Genomic DNA, 6,000 nt, shown 5'->3' on the forward strand with positions numbered 1-6,000 from the left:
TAAGTCATAAGGGCTAAAGCTTCCTGCATAACTTATTCTATATTTTTTAATAATGAACAGAATAGAATTAGAAAATTTATAACACAAAGTATAAATGCTCAAGGTGATAAATACTCCAATTACCCTGATTTATTCATTACACATTGTATGCCAGTATCAAAAAATCAATGTAACCTATAATTATACACAACTATTATTTATTCATAATAATTTTAAATTTTAAATTGTAAAAAGATAACACGTCAAAAATCCATGGTATAATCTTTGGAGTTGATAACTATATATATTTATAACTACATTCATCAAGATATATGTATGTCAATATCCATATTTAAATTTTCATTTTGTAATAAAGATTCTTTTAGTCTAAAAAATATTTTGGTTGCTATAAAGCATGAAATAAAAGAATTTATCCAAGTACTTCTATGCAAATGACTAAAATTGGTAAATCTTGTGTTCTATAATAAATATTATAGCTGTTTATTTTTCCCAAAGAGAGAAAAATGAGATTAACAGAACTTTCTGTAAAATATTACTTGCTCAAATAATTCTTTTTTAGGTGGGCGATATCTGTGTTTGACTGACAGTATGACTATTTTGCCTTCCATGTCATGACAGAATCAGCATTGCATATCTTCACTCACAGTACTTTTTAGAGAAGCTATGGCCCCCATTCTCACTACTTCTTTGCCCTATGCATTTTACCCACTATCCTAAAATTTAAACACAAACCACACAAATATGATTCTCCTTCCAATATATAGGCATCACTAACTCTTGCTAAGAGCTGGAAGACTCTCATGCTAAGAGCTGGAATCCACCTGGGCTTTTATACTTTATTCCTCTCTACTGTGTTTAGACCACTGAGAATCTATCTTCTGATCTGTATCTCTGCCCTCCTGTTTTATGTTGGAGATGGAAGGTTCTAAAGAATGTTCAGGATTCATAAAATTGTTGGCATCAGATTCAGTATCTGGTTCACTAAGGATTTGTCTTGGAAAAGTTAATGGTCACAGGAGTCTAACTGCCAGCTCTAGAATGCTCCTGAATATATTATAATCCAGTGCTTAAACTGGTAAAGTCCCACACTTAATTTACCCATAGGCAAGATCTGGAGAATATTGTGTAAATCTGCCCTAATCAGCTCTATCTCCAAACAAAGTTTGCACCTTTCCTTGTGAAAATTACCCAGACTTAGGCTCCAATGCTTCAGGGGATCTGACCAGTCTCCCTGCAGAGGATAGTCAGATCTCTAGAGAATGGCAAGATCCCCTGATGCACGTGACATCAATCACCTAGGTCTGGGTGATTGAAGATCAAGTTTGCTCTGTTACTGCATCTCCAGATTCCAGTCCCTTATCCTGAGATGTACTTCAGTGTCTCTGACATTTCTCTTCAGAAAAGCACTGATACTGCACTATTCACTGAGCATTCCATCTTAGTTCAGCCTTTGATGGTGCCTTTTTAATTTCCCTAGACTCCCTGTCCTGTATCTCACCCACCAGTCTCACAGCCCTCATGACTTGTGTGGCTTGTGGATGTCTGGCTTGCTGAGTCCAGGGTCTGGAATCCAATTTCTTTAGAAACTGCGTTTAAGCAAATGCAATGGGTAAGTTCATAATTTTCTTGGACCAACAGATGTTAAAGGTAAGAGGAAGCGGTAGACCTTATCTGAGTTTACTTAGCCAAGGTATGTCAAATTTAAGAATCATGGCCTGTAGCTGCTTTATTGAAGTTTCCTGAGTCAATACGCCAACTGAAAGAAAGCAAGCCGTGTCTGCTGAAGTTAAGCCTGCAATTACAGTCCTCAAAAGCAGGTTATACCTAGCTTCCCCTTGCCCTCTAACTCGCTCCTGATGACCACAGGGTAAACATAGAAAAAGATATTTACTTTGTTATTTACTAAGGCAGAAAAACATCTAAAAGCTATAATTAATGGTGCCAGTAAAAGCGAAAAAGGAAGGTGGTTAGGTCACACCCTCCTTTTTTTTTTTTAACTTTGCACTCAAAATAGGCATTTGCTTTCAAAAAGCAATTTCTGGCCACCCTGATTCTTGCACAAGTGTTTTGATAAATCTCTGAAGAAGCCTTAAAAGGTGGGGATCAATATTGAGATGATAGAGCCTGGCCCATAAACAATTCCTGCCTTTGAGATGAAAAGCTAATGAAAAGTCACAGAAAGAAAGTTTATACTTAACTGGCTTTTATGTAAGAAGAAACAGTGTCCAGGGTGGAGTGGTTAAATCTACTCGTCTTCATCAAGATGTTTGATTTCTAAATCCTCACTTACAACATATTGGAGGCAAGCCAGCAAGGATTTTGTGGTATCTGGCAACTGTAAAGTTTATATGTCAGAATGGGTTGGTTTATTCAACATTTATATAAAACTCATGATAGCAAATTGTACATATTTAGGTTAAAATGCCACCTCAGCATAACAGACCACCTGCTTTAATATAGAAAGCCTAATTCTTTGTAAAGAAAAAAGATTATTCCTGTGTACTCTTCTCAGAAACATGTAAGCCAAGGTGTCACAATGGCTCCATAAACTGGGCACCAGCAACCCAGACAGCAAGTCCCAAAGTAGCTTGGAAGAGGCTTCCGCAAAGTTATATGTGAGCCTCTGCATCACAGGCAACTTCTCACCCTTTCCTCAGTCCTGGTTTCCTGCTTTATGAGCAGCAGCCTCCTCTCCATGTCCTGGCTCTCATTAATTTTCCAGGGATGGGAACATTTGAAAAACTGGAGGGACTGAAAGAAGATTCATTTAGGAACACAGACTAATCCATGGAATCACAGAAGGGATGAAACACGAGGCCACAGGAAACAGGGCCAGAGAAAAATGAAGCGGCAGAAATTCATAGATTGTCTTTTTTAGATTCCTGCCTTTGGATGGCTTTGCTGGGACTAAAAGCTATCTTTCCATTTTTAGGATGAGAGGACTGTGATTAATGGGCTGAAAAATCTCACTGGAGTAGGAAAGAAAGAAGCTTTCCCAATGGCAGATATACTCGTGTGGTAAACACTAGCACGGTATAGTCCACTGCTCTATAATGCAAGTAGTATTTATTTTAAGATTTTCTTAATATGGGCCAATATTTTGCTCAGTTTGATACCTGTAACTCCATTCTGTAGAAGCAAAATCCTTCCCAAAAATAGAATTCCAAGTGACTCAAAGTAAATGCAAGTATTACCCTAACACCTGTAGTATTCTGTTATTGAAAATTTTACTTCTAGTATTCTAGCAACACTATGGTATCACTTATAAGGAAGCACAATGTATTCCTAAATACGTAATCAAATGACATGTTTTTTAACAAGATGAAGTACATTCATTTTGTTTTAAATAATCAGTTTTCCAAGATTTATGGTTCAAGACAGTAGCTATCACACACCAAGAACCTAAGAGGCATATAAAGATATATAAGCTATCTTTCTCTAGGCCTTTTAGAGGGTATGGGCCATGTAAAACAGATTTTCAGACTCTCAGTAAAAATTTGTATTAGGATGCAAGTTAGTGGGCGGACCAGGCCATGGTAGTTTGGACAGGCTTTGATCAGTCAGCCTGATATCCCTTTTTTCCCAAGCATCAAAAGCATTCATTGTAATTATTTTAGTTATTAATAATTATAAGATACAGTAAAATGAACTGTCATATGAAAATATTACATTTGTTCCAGGTGTGGTGGCTCATGCCTGTAATCCTAGCACTTTGGGAGGTCAAGGCAGCAGGATTGCTTGAGCTCAAGAGTTCAAGATCAGCCTGGGCAACATGGCAAAACTCCATCTTTACAAAAAATTTGCTGCCATGGTAGCAAACTTTTACAGGCAATTTGCGGGCTACATTGCCTGTAGCCTCAGTTTTAGGGAGCTGAGACAGTAAAGCCACTTGAACTCTGGGAGGCCAAAGATGCAGTGAGCCAAGAGCACACCGCTGAACTCCAGCCTGAGTGACAAAGTGAGACCCTGTCTCAAAAAAAAAGTAAAAGAAAATATTATATTTAATCTAAAAATATACAGTGGACTGTAAGAAACTAAACACCAACATTTTTTATCATCTTCTGAACTATTAGAGAGAAAAAATAGCACTTTCCATGTTCTTAAAGTTCTGTTCTCTATTCTTCTTGTACTTTCTTTTCTTTTCTATATCCACAGCTGTGAGTATTGTACATTCTTTAATGTCCTCTTGATTCATTAAATTTTTATTCGCTTTTACAAAGTAAATTGAGCTTTCAAATGATCCATCTTGATGAATAAGAAATGGATTATGCTTGTGGGTGAATCTTTTCTTCACTGTTGTTAATCGTTCTCATAATTTAAAAATTATGTAAACAAAATTATTTTTAGCAAATTATAAATGTCTGTGCTTTTCTGATTACTTAATTGTAGAGAGATAAGCTTGAAGAAAATGATACACTACCCTTTATACCAAGACTCCGTTTTCAGTATCCCAATTCAAAAGCAATTTTTCCCAAGAAAGCCAAGCAACAATTTTCCCATAAAAAGTAAAATCTAATAGTTTCAGCTAGAAAAAAAAGTAAATCTCTTTTATTTTCAGTTAGACAAAAAAAAAAAAGAAAACCTGTGTTTCTTCTTAGACGTTTCAGGCCATGGTGCCTGACAGAAAGCCTGAAAAACTATTTGAATAAAGCAAGGAGCCATGTTTCAAAGAGATAATGTCATTTACATTTGCTTGAGAAAAATCTTCAAATTCTGAGGAATACACCTTAAATTGTTGTAGGTGTCATTAGCTTTGCACATTTTCACAAACTTACAGGATTTTGTTCATGAGAAACATGTCTTAAGAATGCCAAGCAAGGTGATTTTATTGATAATGCCATCAACTACCATATTCACACGTGTCTTATTTTTCTGTGTATTTTGACATCACTTAAAACATATGGACTTTTCTTGCTATATAAAGATTTTCTTTGTTTTTATGCATATCTGCCAGCAATCAGTCATTTCTGACATAGTTAAGAAACCGATAGTCACAATTTAGCAGACATTCTGAAAGTATATTTTCCATCTGTTAATTCTATCCAACACCAAAAGAAAGATACTAATGAAATAGATGCTAATCACTCCTTAAGCAACTCCTCCACAAAATCAGAATAATCTTTTCATTAATAATCATCATAATGAATTTCTACTTTATTATAGATAATTTAATTATTTTAAATTGTTTTAAAAGGTCTACTTTCACTTCATTGTCATTTTATGCCTAGTTTATTGAGCAACTTTTTTGCTAATAACAAAACAGTACCAGATCATTTGTTATTCATATTATGCCTTGTCCTTAATTTAATTTTTTACTTCCATTCTGTGAAGCTAGCTTGTTCCAACAAAATAATTTTAAGTCCAGATTTTGTTGGATTATTCTGGCTGAAAGAAATAAGCAAAGACAGGAATATAAAAGATATTGTGTGAAAATGGTCAATATTTACATAGCAATACAATATTTTCCAAGGAAATGTTAAAATTCAATTATTCTAGAATAGCAAGAAGCAATAAAGCTCCCATTGGCAACAAACAGTTGAATACCTACTGTCTCTGGCCTATACTGAAATAAAGAAAAAGCATTTTTGGAAGTCACTGTTAACTGACCTAAAAAGTTTATTAGTTTAGTCTTCCATTAATGCATGTGCTCATTCAGCAAAGAAATATTTATTGAGGGAATATAATGCATTGATGCTAAAACAAAATTCAGTCTTTCCATTTCCTTAGGATTTCTGCCTTACAGAAGAGAAAGACTCATTATGACAATATGCATAATAAAAAAATGAGAAAAAATGAATGAGATATAAAAGTATAGCAGGGAATAGAGACATTAACTGCAGACAGTAAAGATGGCTTCATGGAAGAAGAAATCACTTAAGTCTTAAGATAATTAGGGTTTATTGGGTTAAAAAAAAATAGGAAAAGAATGCTTTCAAAGCAGAAGAAATATGTGTGCAAAATCATGTTGTACAATAGGTAGCAGCAGGCCATTTTTAACTG

The sequence above is a fragment of the Sapajus apella genome, unplaced genomic scaffold (genome assembly GCF_009761245.1).
Source record: "Sapajus apella isolate SASKATOON/1434 unplaced genomic scaffold, GSC_monkey_1.0 scaffold1, whole genome shotgun sequence".
NCBI lineage: Eukaryota > Metazoa > Chordata > Mammalia > Primates > Cebidae > Sapajus > Sapajus apella.